The sequence below is a fragment of the Oncorhynchus nerka genome, linkage group LG9a, assembly GCF_034236695.1.
Source record: "Oncorhynchus nerka isolate Pitt River linkage group LG9a, Oner_Uvic_2.0, whole genome shotgun sequence".
Lineage (NCBI taxonomy): Eukaryota > Metazoa > Chordata > Actinopteri > Salmoniformes > Salmonidae > Oncorhynchus > Oncorhynchus nerka.
The window spans coordinates 17636785-17653780 of NC_088404.1; the positions used below are offsets into that span (position 1 = coordinate 17636785).

The window sequence follows — 16996 nt, forward strand, 5'->3', positions numbered from 1 at the left end:
CTGCATATAAATGGATGACAGGGCTTCCTACTGCCTGAACTGTTGTTGTTGGTGTAAATTGAGAAGAGCGTGGGGCCTAGGATCGAGCCGAGGTGTACTCCCTTGGTGACAGGCAGTGGCTGGCCAAAGACCCCTCAGAGACACCAATACCGCTTAGCCAGCCCACAAGAATGGAATGGTCTACCTTATCAAAATCTTTGGCCAAGTCAGTAAAAATAGCAGCACAACATTGCTTACAATCAAGGGCAATGGAGACATAATTTAGGACCTTTAGGTTGCAGTGACACGTGCATAACCTGAGCGGAAACTAGATTGCACAAGTTTTTCCAACACTTTTGATAAACAGGGCAAAATCAAAATAGGCCTATAACAGTTAGGATCAGCTTGATCTCCCCCTTTAAATAAAGGACACACTGTGTCTGCCTTCCAAGCAATGGGAACCTCCCAAGAGGTTCATTACAAACTAGGCCCATTACAACACACCAATAATAGCCCCTCCATTTTAGGAATAGGGATTGAATTATTAGTTACAGAGAAACAGCAGAAACAGTGAGTCAATATGTAAAAGACCACACAAGAAGAAACAGTTACTGGATGAACTACGCTCACACAGACACAAAAAGGACGAGGGAATCTAACGTTTTAAACATGATTGAATTTCAATGTCTTGTCAACCCCGGGCGATTATATCTGGAGTGTGGCTGCTATTGTTAGCTGTGCGTTGGCAGAGAGGGTACAGGCTTAGCTGGACATTCCGAGCGATTGCCTGCCCCGCTACTCTAACAAGCCCAAACAATGAGGCTGAGACTGAGGCTGATATCCTTTATGCTGCCTGGCTGCCCCCCCTCAAACATAACCCCCTATAATCCTCACTGGAATGAACACATATCATCTCTGGCTGATTGACTGAGTCACTGCTATGTCATTGTTATGAATCTGAATAGCTTCTAGGAAGCTGAACAGCAACAGAATGACATCCTTTTTAAATGAAGCACTTATAATAGTATTATTATACAGTAATATGGTGAGATCTGTTGACTTGATCAAATATTGTCATTTCTCCCATTTAGGATAATGTCTTGTTACAATAGTCTTTATTACCCCTATAGGACCATTTCATTTACTTGTATTGTCCACCCCATGTATACACCTCACCAACATCATGTGTACACCTCACCAACATCATGTGTACACCTCACAAACATCATGTGTACACCTCACAAACATCATGTATACACCTCACCAACATCATGTGTACACCTCACCAACATCATGTACCTCACACAAACATCATGTACCAACCTCACCAACATCATGTGTACACCTCACCAACATCATGTGTACACCTCACAAACATCATGTGTACACCTCACCAACATCATGTGTACACCTCACCAACATCATGTGTACACCTCACCAACATCATGTATACACCTCACCAACATCATGTGTACACCTCACCAACATCATGTGTACACCTCACCAACATCCAACATCACCAACATCCTGTGTACATGTGTACACCTCACCAACATCATGTGTACACCTCACCAACATCATGTGTACACCTCACCAACATCATGTGTACACCTCAACATCAACATCATGTGTACACCTCACCAACATCATGTACACCTCACCAACATCATGTGTACACCTCACCAACACCTCACCAACATCATGTGTACACCTCACCAACATCATGTGTACACCTCACAACACCTGTGTACACCTCACCAACATCATGTGTACACCTCACCAACATCATGTGTACACCTCACCAACATCATGTGTACACCTCACCAACATCATGTGTACACCTCACCAACATCCTGTGTACACCTCACCAACATCCTGTGTACACCTCAACAACCTGTGTACACCTCACCAACATCATGTGTACACCTCACCAACATCATGTGTACACCTCACCAACATCATGTGTACACCTCACCAACATCATGTGTACACCTCACCAACATCATGTGTACACCTCACCAACATCCTGTGTACACCTACACCTCACCAACATCATGTGTACACCTCACCAACATCACACAACATCATGTGTACACCTCACCAACATCATGTGTACACCTCACCAACATCATGTGTACACCATGTGTACACCTCACCAACATCATGTGTACACCTCACCAACATCATGTGTACACCTCACCAACATGTGTACACCTCACCAACATCAATGTGTACACCTCACCAACATCATGTGTACACCTCACATCAACATCATGTGTACACCTCACCAACATCATCATGTGTACACCTCATCATGTGTACACCTCACCAACAACATCATGTGTACACCTCACAAACATCATGTGTACACCTCACCAACATCATGTGTACACCTCACCAACATCATGTGTACACCTCACCAACATCATGTGTACACCTCACCAACATCATGTGTACACCTCACCAACATCATGTGTACACCTCACCAACATCATGTGTACACCTCACCAACATCATGTGTGTACACCTCACCAACATCAACAACCATGTACACCTCACCAACAACCTGTGTACACCTCACCTGTGTACAACAACCTGTGTACACCTCACCAACATCATGTGTACACCTCACCAACATCATGTGTACACCTCACCAACATCATGTGTACACCTCACCAACATCATGTGTACACCTCACCAACAACCTGTGTACACCTCACCAACAACCTGTGTACACCTCACCAACATCATGTGTACACCTCACCAACATCATGTGTACACCTCACCAACATCATGTGTACACCTCACCAACATCATGTGTACACCTCACCAACATCATGTGTACACCTCACCAACATCATGTGTACACCTCACCAACAACCTGTGTACACCTCACCAACAACCACATCACCAACATCATGTGTACACCTCACCAACATCATGTGTACACCTCACCAAGCATCACCAACATCATGTGTACACCTCACCAACATCATGTGTACACCTCACCAACATCAACATCATGTGTACACCTCACCAACAACCTGTGTGCACCTCACCAACAACCTGTGTGCACCTCACCAACAACCTGTGTGCACCTCACCAACATCATGTGTACACCTCACCAACAACATGTGTACACCTCACCAACAACATGTGTACACCTCACCAACATCATGTGTACACCTCACCAACATCATGTGTACACCTCACCAACATCATGTGTACACCTCACCAACATCATGTGTACACCTCACCAACAACATGTGTACACCTCACCAACATCATGTGTACACCTCACCAACAACATGTGTACACCTCACCAACATCATGTGTACACCTCACCAACATCATGTGTACACCTCACCCATCATGTGTACAACACCTCACCTGTGTACACCTCACCAACAACCTGTGTACACCTCACCAACATCCTGTGTACACCTCACCAACAACCTGTGTACACCTCACCAACAACCTGTGTACACCTCACCAACAACCTGTGTACACCTCACCAACATCCTGTGTACACCTCACCAACAACCTGTGTACACCTCACCAACATCCTGTGTACACCTCACCAACATCATGTGTACACCTCACCAACATCATGTGTACACCTCACCAACATCCTGTGTACACCTCACCAACATCATGTGTACACCTCACCAACATCATGTGTACACCTCACCAACAACCTGTGTACACCTCACCAACAACCTGTGTACACCTCACCAACATCATGTGTACACCTCACCAACATCATGTGTACACCTCACCAACATCATGTGTACACCTCACCAACAACCTGTGTACACCTCACCAACATCATGTGTACACCTCACCAACAACCTGTGTACACCTCACCAACAACCTGTGTACACCTCACCAACATCATGTGTACACCTCACCAACATCATGTGTACACCTCACCAACAACCTGTGTACACCTCACCAACATGTGTATACCTCACCAACATCATGTGTACACCTCACCAACATCATGTGTACACCTCACCAACATCCTGTGTACACCTCACCAACATCATGTGTACACCTCACCAACATCATGTGTACACCTCACCAACATCATGTGTACACCTCACCAACATCATGTGTACACCTCACCAACATCATGTGTACACCTCACCAACAACCTGTGTACACCTCACCAACAACCTGTGTACACATCACCAACATCATGTGTACACCTCACCAACATCATGTGTACACCTCACCAACATCAACACACCTCACCAACAACCTGTGTACACCTCACCAACATCATGTGTACACCTCACCAACAACCTGTGTACACCTCACCAACATCACCAACAACCTGTGTACACCTCACCACACATGTGTATACCTCACCAACAAACCTCACCAACCTGTGTACACCTCACCAACATGTGTATACCTCACCAACAACCTGTGTACACCTCACCAACATCATGTGTACACCTCACCAACATCATGTGTACACCTCACCAACATCATGTGTACACCTCACCAACATCCTGTGTACACCTCACCAACATCCTGTACACCTCACCAACATCCTGTGTACACCTCACCAACATCCTGTGTACACCTCACCAACAACCTGTGTACACCTCACCAACATCCTGTGTACACCTCACCAACAACCTGTGTACACCTCACCAACAACCTGTGTACACCTCACCAACAACCTGTGTACACCTCACCAATAATTCATGTACACCTCACCAGCATCACGTGTGCCACCTCATGGATTGAACTCTACCCTGTTCTTTGTGAATCATCCATGATGCAGGGCCTTCATTAATGCAGCACACAGCCTTAAAGGCTGCGTCCACCAAAGCGTATAACATACATGGCTTAAAAACGCATCAATACTCCAAGAAGCTTACTCAGAGAAACATGCATAAACATGGTATAGAATAATGTTGGCTTTGTTCTTCAGTCTAGCAACAAAGACTTGAGCTATACAACTCAAATGGCTTTGTTCATGTTATGTCACAGTATGTTATTATTCAAGGGCCAGCGATAACGATTTGTTTCATATTTCTCGTGTTGTTGTCATGTTCTGGTGTGTGGCGAATGTAATAGCTAGCTACAACCATGCAAGCAAAGGACCGGTCACCATAACAACGATGGTAAGTTGGTGATTTATTCCAGGAGCGGAAAGGAGAGAATGAGGGTGAGGAAGGTGAGGGGTGTTGAAGAGAGAGGGAGGGAGGGAGGGATGGAGAAGGGGCTGGGGTAATCATTTCCTACTGATGACAATGGGGGACATTCAGGGAAGGAAAGGGGGAGTAAGGGGGGCAAGCAGGGAGGTAATGGAGAAAATTAGCCAAGAGATTTTAGTGTTTTAGACTCCATGCTGTGCTGCTGTAGTGACACTGGGTCACAATGGAGCGGTAGCAGCTTTTATTATGTCAATGGCTGGTTCATGTTCAGTGGGACACACTGTAGCAAAACGGTTTGGAACAGAATTAGTATTGGAACAGGATCCCTGTGTCAATACTCCTCCTTCGCCTCCCACTCTTCCTCTACCGCTCTCATTCTCCCATTCTTTCCTCCTCTATCCTTGCCTCTCCTCCTCCTCCCCTGGCTATTGTCCAGTATTGGCCTGGCTGGCCGGCTGTGTGTCTCAGTGCTTATCTGGAGCACACAGTGAGTGCTGGCTAACAGAGATGTCTCTGCGGCCAGACAAGCCTAGTTGGAGAGTCTCTGGATCTGCTGGCTCTGTGACTGGTGGAGGGGTTCAGGAGCAGGCTCTGTGACTTTTGGGAGGGTTCAGGAGCTGGCTCTGTGACTGGTGGAAGTGTTCAGGAGCAGGCTCTGTGACTGGTGGGGGGATTCAGGAGCTGGCTCTGTGACTGGTGGGGGGTTCAGGAGCAGGCTCTGTGACTGGTGGAGGGGTTCAGGAGCAGGCTCTGTGACTGGTGGAGGGGTTCAGGAGCAGGCTCTGACTGGTGGAGGGGTTCAGGAGCAGGCTCTGTGACTGGTGGGGGGGTTCAGGAGCAGGCTCTGTGACTGGTGGGGGGGTTCAGGAGCAGGCTCTGTGACTGGTGGGGGGGTTCAGGAGCAGGCTCTGTGACTGGTGGGGGGGTTCAGGAGCAGGCTCTGTGACTGGTGGGGGGGTTCAGGAGCAGGCTCTGTGACTGGTGGGGGGTTCAGGAGCAGGCTCTGTGACTGGTGGAGGGGTTCAGGAGCAGGCTCTGTGACTTTTGGGAGGGTTCAGGAGCAGGCTCTGTGACTTTTGGGAGGGTTCAGGAGCAGGCTCTGTGACTTTTGGGAGGGTTCAGGAGCAGGCTCTGTGACTTTTGGGAGGGTTCAGGAGCAGGCTCTGTGACTTTTGGGAGGGTTCAGGAGCAGGCTCTGTGACTGGTGGAGGGTTCAGGAACAGGCTCTGTGACTGGTGGAAGGGTTCAGGAGCAGGCTCTGTGACTGGTGGAGGGTTCAGGAGCAGGCTCTGACTGGTGGAAGGGTTCAGGAGCAGGCTCTGTGACTGGTAGAAAGGTTCAGGAGCAGGCTCTGTGACTGGTAGAAAGGTTCAGGAGCAGGCTCTGTGACTGGTGGAGGGTTCAGGAGTAGGCTCTGTGACTGGTGGAAGGGTTCAGGAGCAGGCTCTGTGACTGGTGGAAGGGTTCAGGAGCAGGCTCTGTGACTGGTGGAAGTGTTTAGGAGCAGGCTCTGACTGGTGGAGGGGTTTAGGAGCAGGCTCTGACTGGTGGAGGGGTTTAGGAGCAGGCTCTGTGACTGGTGGGGGGGTTTAGGAGCAGGCTCCGACTGGTGGAGGGTTCAGGAGCAGGCTCTGACTGGTGGAGGGGTTTAGGAGCAGGCTCTGACTGGTGGAGGGGTTTAGGAGCAGGCTCTGTGACTGGTGGAAGTGTTTAGGAGCTGACTCTGTGACTGGTGGAAGTGTTCAGGAGCAGGCTCTGTGACTGGTGGGGGATTCAGGAGCTGGCTCTGTGACTGGTGGGGGGTTTAGGAGCAGGCTCCGACTGGTGGAGGGTTCAGGAGCAGGCTCTGACTGGTGGGGGGTTCAGGAGCAGGCTCTGTGACTGGGGGGGCGGGTTCAGGAGCTGGCTCTGTGACTGGTGGGGGTTCAGGAGCAGTCTCTGTGACTGGTGGAAGTGTTTAAGAGCTGGCTCTGTGACTGGTGGAAGTGTTCAGGAGCAGGCTCTGTGACTGGTGGGGGATTCAGGAGCTGGCTCTGTGACTGGTGGGGGTTCAGGAGCAGGCTCTGTGACTGGTGGGGGGTTCAGGAGCAGGCTCTGTGACTGGTGGAGGGGTTCAGGAGCAGGCTCTGTGACTGGTGGAAGTGTTTAGGAGCTGGCTCTGTGACTGGTGGAAGTGTTTAGGAGCTGGCTCTGTGACTAGTGGGGGTTCAGGAGCAGGCTCTGTGACTGGTGGAAGTGTTTAGGAGCTGGCTCTGTGACTGGTGGGGGGTTCAGGAGCAGGCTCTGTGACTGGTGGAAGTGTTTAGGAGCTGGCTCTGTGACTGGTGGAAGTGTTCAGGAGCAGGCTCTGTGACTGGTGGGGGATTCAGGAGCTGGCTCTGTGACTGGTGGGGGGTTCAGGAGCAGGCTCTGTGACTGGTGGGGGGGTTCAGGAGCAGGCTCTGTGACTGGTGGAGGGGTTCAGGAGGAGGCTCTGTGACTGGTGGAGGGTTCAGGAGCAGGCTCTGACTGGTGGGGGTCAGGAGCAGGCTCTGTGACTGGGGGGCGGGTTCAGGAGCTGGCTCTGTGACTGGTGGGGGGTTCAGGAGCAGTCTCTGTGACTGGTGGAAGTGTTTAAGAGCTGGCTCTGTGACTGGTGGAAGTGTTCAGGAGCAGGCTCTGTGACTGGTGGGGGATTCAGGAGCTGGCTCTGACTGGTGGGGGGTTCAGGAGCAGGCTCTGTGACTGGTGGAGGGGTTCAGGAGCAGGCTCTGTGACTGGTGGAAGTGTTTAGGAGCTGGCTCTGTGACTGGTGGAAGTGTTTAGGAGCTGGCTCTGTGACTAGTGGGGGGGTTCAGGAGCAGGCTCTGTGACTGGTGGAAGTGTTTAGGAGCTGGCTCTGTGACTGGTGGGGGGGTTCAGGAGCAGGCTCTGTGACTGGTGGAAGTGTTTAGGAGCTGGCTCTGTGACTGGTGGAAGTGTTCAGGAGCAGGCTCTGTGACTGGTGGGGGATTCAGGAGCTGGCTCTGTGACTGGTGGGGGGTTCAGGAGCAGGCTCTGTGACTGGTGGGGGTTCAGGAGCAGGCTCTGTGACTGGTGGAGGGTTCAGGAGGAGGCTCTGTGACTGGTGGAGGGGTTCAGGAGCAGGCTCTGTGACTGGTGGAGGGGTTCAGGAGCAGGCTCTGTGACTGGTGGAGGGGTTCAGGAGCAGGCTCTGTGACTGGTGGAGGGGTTCAGGAGCAGGCTCTGTGACTAGTGGGGGGTTCAGGAGCAGGCTCTGTGACTGGTGGAAGTGTTTAGGAGCTGGCTCTGTGACTGGTGGGGGTTCAGGAGCAGGCTCTGTGACTGGTGGAAGTGTTTAGGAGCAGGCTCTGACTGGTGGGGGGATTCAGGAGCTGGCTCTGTGACTGGTGGGGGGGTTCAGGAGCAGGCTCTGTGACTGGTGGAGGGGTTCAGGAGCAGGCTCTGTGACTGGTGGAGGGGTTCAGGAGCAGGCTCTGTGAGTGGTGGGGGGATTCAGGAGCTGGCTCTGTGACTGGTGGGGGGGGGGGGGGTTCAGGAGCAGGACAAGGAGAGCTGTGATATTTTCACTTATCACACACAAGTGCGCTTACACACTTACACACTTACAGTTGCATGGATGACACCAAGGTTATTATAGTTATGTTTTTATATTCACTTTTATTTCTATTTATTTGGGGATAAAAAAAAAATCAGTTTAGTGTCAGTTATTTTTCAGACCTGATTTGCATATTTAAAAATTTTGTTTAAGTTGTATAAAAAAATATTTATATTTAGTTTTTATATGATTTCATTTTAGTTTTAGTGTTAGTGTTAGAGACAGAAAGCATTCGTGGGAGGCTAGGAGCCATTTGTGTAGAATATATTTGTGTGTGTTTTTTGGGGAAGTCACTTTGCAACTGTGGGGCAGTAATACATAAGGTGATGGGTCATGTCATAGTTTACATTCGTATTCAGACCCTTTGCTATGAAACTTGAAGTTGAGCTCAGGTGCATCCTGTTTCCATTGATCATCCTTGAGATGTTTCTACAACTTGATTGGAGTCTACCTGTGGTAAATTCAATTGATTGGACATGATTTGAAAACGCACACACCTGTCTATATAAGGTCCCACAGTTGACAGTGCATGTCAGAGCAAAAACCAAGCCATGAGGTGGAAGGAATTGTCTATAGAGCTCCGAGACAGAATTGTGTCGAGGCACAGAATAAGGGTACGAAAAAAATTCTGCAGCATTGAAGGTCCCCAAGAACACAGTGGTTTCTTAAATGGAAGTTTGGAACCACCAAGACTCTTCCTACAGCTGTCTGCCCGGCCAAACTGAGCAATCAGGGGAGAAGGGCCTTGGTCAGGGAGGTGACCAAGAACCCGATGGTCATTATGACAGAGCTCTAGAGTTCATCTGTGGGGATGGGAGAACCTTCCAGAAGGACAACCATCTCTGCAGCACTCCACCAATCAGGCCTTTATGGTAGTGGCCAGACAGAAGACACTCCTCAGTAAAAGGCACATGACAGCCCACTTGGAGTTTGCAAAAAGGCACCTAAAGACTCTCAGACCATGAGAAACAATATTCTCTGGTCTGATGAAACCAAGATTGAACTCTTTGGCCTGAATGCCAAACGTCACGCCAAAGTACAGAGAGATCCTTGATGAAAACCTGCTCCAGAGCACTCAGACTAGTTCCCCTTCCAACAGGACAACGATCCTAAGCACACAGCCAAGATAACGCAGGAGTGGCTTCGGGACAAGTCTCTGAATGTCCTTGAGTGGCCCGGACTTGAACCTGATCGAACAGCTCTGGAGAGACCTGAAAATAACTGTGCAGTGACACTCCCCATCCAACCTGACAGAGCTTGAGAGGATCTGCAGAGAAGAATGGGAGAAACACCCAAAATACAGGTATGCCAAGCTTGTAGCATCATACCCAAGAATAATCAAGACTGTAATCACTGCCAAAGGTGCTTCAACAAAGTACTGAATAAAGGGTCTGAATACTTATGTAAATGTAATTTTAGTTTATTTTTAATACATTTGCAAAAGAAATCTAAACCTGCTTTTGCTTTGTCGTTATAGATTGATGAGGGAAAATCTATTTAAATCAGTTTTAGAATAATGTTGTAATGTAACAATATGTGGAAAAAGACAAGGGGTCTGAATACTTTCCTGAAGGCACTGTAAGTATTGAAATAGCTACAGCAAATAGGATTAGGCCAATTACTCCGAATGTCACTTGTTGTGCTGCCCTGCTGTGAAACTCTGTTTTAGTGCGCGGTGCCAGTCAAGTTGAAATAGGCTAACGCCCAACCCTAGCATATGCATGTCCAGACCTGAGTCTCGGGATATATGAATAACTCTACATCCAGGTGTTCTCTCTCTCGCTCTCTCTCTCTCGCGCACTTCTCTCGCTCTTACTCACCCTCTCTCTCACTCACCCTCTCTCGCTCTTACTCACCCTCTCTCGCTCTTACTCACCCTCTCTCGCTTACTCACCCTCTCTCGCTTACTCACCCTCTCTCTCTTACTCACCCTCTCTCTCTTACTCACCCTCTCTCTTTTCTCTTTCTCTATTCCAGGAGAGGTAGTTGTTGAGGGTTGGAGTGGGTGAGGGTGTATGTATGAGAGGTTGGCATGGTGAATGAGGGAGTGTGAGTGGGAGGGGGGATATTTAAGTGGTGTGCTGCTTTTGTCTCTGTGGTGCATGCTTGCGTGTAAGAATGTGTGTGTTCCAAGGTTATAGTAAACTGAAACAAAAATTAAAACTAATTATGAAAAAAGAGTAGTAAACTGAAAAACAATAATTAACAGACCTGTATGAAAAACTAAAGCTATCTTTGACTCCAAAACGAACTAAAGTCAAATATAAACCATCATGAACTATGTTCAGCGTTTTGAGGGTTTTCAAGCTACTGAAGCTGGTGGATAAATATCAAATCAAATTTTATTTGTCACATACACATGGTTAGCAGATGTTAATGCGAGTGTAGCGAAATGCTTGTGCTTCTAGTTCCGACAATGCAGTAATAACCAACAAGTAATCTAACTAACAATTCCAAAACTACTGTCTTATACACAGTGTAAGGGGATAAAGAATATGTACATAAGGATATATGAATGAGTGATGGTAGAGCAGCATAGGCAAGATACAGTAGATGGTATCGAGTACAGTATATACATATGAGATGAGTATGTAAACAAAGTGGCATAGTTAAAGTGGCTAGTGATACATGTATTACATAAGGATGCAGTCGATGATACAGTGCCTTGCGAAAGTATTCGGCCCCCTTGAACTTTGCGACCTTTTGCCACATTTCAGGCTTCAAACATTAAGATATAAAACTGTATTTTTTTGTGAAGAAGCAACAAGTGGGACACAATCATGAAGTGGAACAACATTTATTGGATATTTCAAACTTTTTTAACAAATCAAAAACTGAAAAATTGGGCGTGCAAAATTATTCAGCCCCTTTACTTTCAGTGCAGCAAACTCTCTCCAGAAGTTCAGTGAGGATCTCTGAATGATCCAATGTTGACCTAAATGACTAATGATGATAAATACAATCCACCTGTGTGTAATCAAGTCTCCGTATAAATGCACCTGCACTGTGATAGTCTCAGAGGTCCGTCAAAAGCGCAGAGGGCATCATGAAGAACAAGGAACACACCAGGCAGGTCCGAGATACTGTTGTGAAGAAGTTTAAAGCCGGATTTGGATACAAAAAGATTTCCCAAGCTTTAAACATCCCAAGGAGCACTGTGCAAGCGATAATATTGTAATGGAAGGAGTATCAGACCACTGCAAATCTACCAAGACCTGGCCGTCCCTCTAAACTTTCAGCTCATACAAGGAGAAGACTGATCAGAGATGCAGCCAAGAGGCCCATGATCACTCTGGATGAACTGCAGAGATCTACAGCTGAGGTGGGAGATTCTGTCCATAGGACAACAATCAGTCGTATATTGCACAAATCTGGCCTTTATGGAAGAGTGGCAAGAAGAAAGCCATTTCTTAAAGATATCCATAAAAAGTGTTGTTTAAAGTTTGCCACAAGCCACCTGGGAGACACACCAAACATGTGGAAGAAGGTGCTCTGGTCAGATGAAACCAAAATTGAACTTTTTGGCAACAATGCAAAATGTTATGTTTGGCGTAAAAGCAACACAGCTCATCACCCTGAACACACCATCCCCACTGTCAAACATGGTGGTGGCAGCATCATGGTTTGGGCATGCTTTTCTTCAGCAGGGACAGGGAAGATGGTTAAAATTGATGGGAAGATGGATGGAGCCAAATACAGGACCATTCTGGAAGAAAACCTGATGGAGTCTGCAAAAGACCTGAGACTGGGACGGAGATTTGTCTTCCAACAAGACAATGATCCAAAACATAAAGCAAAATCTACAATGGAATGGTTCAAAAATAAACATATCCAGGTGTTAGAATGGCCAAGTCAAAGTCCAGACCTGAATCCAATCGAGAATCTGTGGAAAGAACTGAAAACTGCTGTTCACAAATGCTCTCCATCCAACCTCACTGAGCTCGAGCTGTTTTGCAAGGAGGAATGGGAAAAAATTTCAGTCTCTCGATGTGCAAAACTGATAGAGACATACCCCAAGCGACTTACAGCTGTAATCGCAGCAAAAGGTGGCGCTACAAAGTATTAACTTAAGGGGGCTGAATAATTTTGCACGCCCAATTTTTCAGTTTTTGATTTGTTAAAAAAGTTTGAAATATCCAATAAATGTCGTTCCACTTCATGATTGTGTCCCACTTGTTGTTGATTCTTCACAAAAAATACAGTTTTATATCTTTATGTTTGAAGCCTGAAATGTGGCAAAAGGTCGCAAAGTTCAAGGGGGCCGAATACTTTCGCAAGGCACTGTATAGGGTACAGTATATACGTATGCATATGAGATGAATAATGTAGGGTAAGTAACATTATATAAGGTAGCATTGTTTAAAGTGGCTAGTGATATATTTACATCATTTCCCATCAACTCCCATTATTAAAGTGGCTGGAGTTGATTCAGTGTCAGTGTCAGTGTGTTGGCAGCAGCCACTCAATGTTAGTGGTGGCTGTTTAACAGTCTGATGGCCTTGAGATAGAAGCTGTTTTTCAGTCTCTCGGTCCCAGCTTTGATGCACCTGTACTGACCTCGCCTTCTGGATGATAGCGGGGTGAACAGGCAGTGGCTCGGGTGGTTGATGTCCTTGATGATCTTTATGGCCTTCCTGTAACATCGGGTGGTGTAGGTGTCCTGGAGGGCAGGTAGTTTGCCCCCGGTGATGCGTTGTGCAGACCTCACTACCCTCTGGAGAGCCTTACGGTTGAGGGCGGAGCAGTTGCCGTACCAGGCGGTGATACAGCCCGCCAGGATGCTCTCGATTGTGCATCTGTAGAAGTTTGTGAGTGCTTTTGGTGACAAGCCAAATTTCTTCAGCCTCCTGAGGTTGAAGAGGCGCTGCTGCGCCTTCTTCATGATGCTGTCTGTGTGAGTGGACCAGTTCAGTTTGTCTGTGATGTGTATGCCGAGGAACTTAAAACTTGCTACCCTCTCCACTACTGTTCCATCGATGTGGATAGGGGGGTGTTCCCTCTGCTGTTTCCTGAAGTCCACAATCATCTCCTTAGTTTTGTTGACGTTGAGTGTGAGGTTATTTTCCTGACACCACACTCCGAGGGCCCTCACCTCCTCCCTGTAGGCCGTCTCATCGTTGATGGTAATCAAGCCTACCACTGTTGTGTCGTCCGCAAACTTGATGATAGAGTTGGAGGCGTGCGTGGCCACGCAGTCGTGGGTGAACAGGGAGTACAGGAGAGGGCTCAGAACGCACCCTTGTGGGGCCCCAGTGTTGAGGATCAGCGGGGAGGAGATGTTGTTGCCTACCCTCACCACCTGGGGGTGGCCCGTCAGGAAGTCCAGTACCCAGTTGCACAGGGCGGGGTCGAGACCCAGGGTTTCGAGCTTGATGACGAGCTTGGAGGGTACTATGGTGTTGAATGCCGAGCTGTAGTCGATGAACAGCATTCTCACATAGGTATTCCTCTTGTCCAGATGGGTTAGGACAGTGTGCAGTGTGGTTGAGATTGCATCGTCTGTGGACCTATTTGGGCGGTAAGCAAATTGGAGTGGGTCTAGGGTGTCAGGTAGGGTGGAGGTGATATGGTCCTTGACTAGTCTCTCAAAGCACTTCATGATGACGGAAGTGAGTGCTACGGGGCGGTAGTCGTTTAGCTCAGTTACCTTAGCTTTCTATCACTTACAGTCTATCACTTATGTTTCAAATAGGCCTAGCTTGTGCATCACTATCACTAGCTAACAGGGGGGAAAAAATCATCTAGGTATTTAAGTTCATTAAATTTTTTAAAACAAAATTTAAAAAGCATTGGATTGGTGTAAACATGGGCGAGAGAGAGTTTCCTTCTATAACGAAGTTAAGAACGTACCTTAATCTCACTCCACAGCTAACTTGAAATTGTAGTTATTTTTCTATAGGTCAAACGTGCGTCTGCGAGCAGAGAATCACTGGTTCGAGCACCGTGTGGGAAGCTACACTGTTAGCAGCACACTGACGTTTGTTTCACTGGTTCCTTGACTCGGGATCGACAGCTCAGCTCAATGACTGGAGTCACTCACTGTGTAGTCAGTTTGAAAGGGGTGAGAGTAATGGACTTAAGAACGTACTAAACTCACTCCACAATGTCACTGATGGAGCTATCAAATTAGGTATTTCTTGATAGCTCAAACAGTTGGTATGTTGTCAATTAGGGCAGTCGTATGTGTCTACAAGCAGAGGATCACTGGTTCACACCCAGTACAGGGACAGGAGGAAGCTACACACTAACATCTGTTTCACTTCTGTATGTTTTGCACAAATCTATACTTTATCATTTAAACCTAACTTAAGGTATTTCTGTAAAAATTTTAAAATACATTTGCTACAATTTCGACAACCTGTTTTCACTTTGTCATTATGGGGTATTGTTTGTAGATTTCTGGGGATAACTATTTTTAAAATCCATTTTAGGCTGTACCGTAACAAAATGTGGAAAAAGTCAAGAGGTCTGAATACTTTCCAAAGGCACTGTAAGTGATAATGCCTGAGAAGCCGGTGTTTGGAGGATATACGTGACTCGTTTCAGGAAACTAGGCGTATGTCGCGCGTCCACTACTTCAAAGGAGAGCCATTTGAACGTACACTTTTTTTAAATGATCAACATTTGTTTTTTGGAAGAAATGCCTTCTGGAACATGTGAACTTTCATGTGCCTTAACAACAAACTTGTATGCCATCTGTAAATACGAATTAAATTGTTAAAATTGCTGAGATAATGAGTGGGCTGGACATGCCGAGAGATTAGTTTGTATTGGTTTGCCACATTTCTGTCTATTTGAGCTGGTCAGTATGTGTAGGTAATCCTGTCTAACGCGACTTTAAAAAAACATTGTGTAGTAGAACTGCATAAGTGTTGCTCTCCACTTTCTGGAGGACCGAGTTTTGAAATCAGTGGAATTGGAGTATGATAGCTACGGATTACATCTTCAAACTAAGGGCAACCATGGCATCTGTGACAGAAGCGTCCAGCCATGTATATCGGTAAGATAGTCCAGCTTGCTACATTTTCAGATATTACACATTTCTAATTTAGTCAGAAATTCATTTTAAAAAGTTAAAGTTTTCAAGTTAATGTGTAATGTTAGCTAGCTAACATTAGCTGGCTCTCTAGCTAACGTTACGTGTACTGTATGATCTGTGTAGTAATAATATTTGTATCTCAGAGCCATTTGCATTGCCAGCTATAGCCTAATGTTAGCTAGCAAACATTGAACCTTGTTGGTTAGCTACCTGCAGATTCATGCAGGGTAGCAACGTCATGAGTTGGGATTATGGTTCATTGTTTAGCTAGCTAGCTACATGTCTTAACAAAAGTATCAATTTCATTCAAATGTTCATGATGTCACTGCAACACGACAGCTGTTGACAGACGTAGCTGGTAAATTCTGCTACATAAGAACGAATCGAGCCGGTCGGTCACATATTGGTACAGGTTTTGTTAGGCCCGAGATGAGGTGAGGGCCTGCAAACCATGCCAATATATCCTTCAAACACCGGCTTCGAGGGCATTATCACTTTTATATAACAGGTTACATTTTCAAATATGTATATATATTTTTTTAATTAAAAACTTTATTTTGATGAATTTATTTATACTATTTCATCCTTCCACAAGATATAGTCCTGACACAAATCTAGTGTTGCTTCCCAATCCGGCTGGTCGTTTGTTCTTGCCAGAGACACGACCCAGTCATTAAGTCTTTTTGTTCCGTATCGATTTGTTCGTTCTAAATGTTCCATTGCCATACTGGCTGGCAACGTTCTTATCCCTTGCTTGCTAGCTGGCCAACTATGGCTAATTTACAGTCACGTCATACTGTGCAGCCAGAATTACAACAAAGTATCTGCATTTATATTTGTTTAAGCTCTTTTCTAGTGACATTTATTTGGATACATCCATAACATAGAGCTAATGATTTCACCTGGCATAGAAAATGTGCTCTTTTGTCAGAACACTGTTGTTCAGAGGGGCTAGCCAACAACACAGATAACACTAACTTCAAACTGAAGCGGGAAAGACAGCAAACTATCTGCACTTCCTTTCATTTGGCCTGTTTTCTATTGATATTTCTCTGTATATATCCATCAAATTATGCTGATTCATGTTTTCGACTGGCTGAGAAAAGCTGCCTGCCTCTGTCTCATTCTGGCTTCTGATGCGTTCATTACTACGCGACCGCTGGAGATCGAATCTGAATATTGAAACAATATTGCAAATGTTGGAGA

General features: G+C 46.6%; 1 pseudogene; it reads right to left on the minus strand.

Moving 5' to 3' along the window:
• Nucleotides 1-16996, minus strand: part of LOC115122399 (cortactin-binding protein 2-like) — a 171573-nt pseudogene that overhangs the window by 48050 nt on the left and 106527 nt on the right.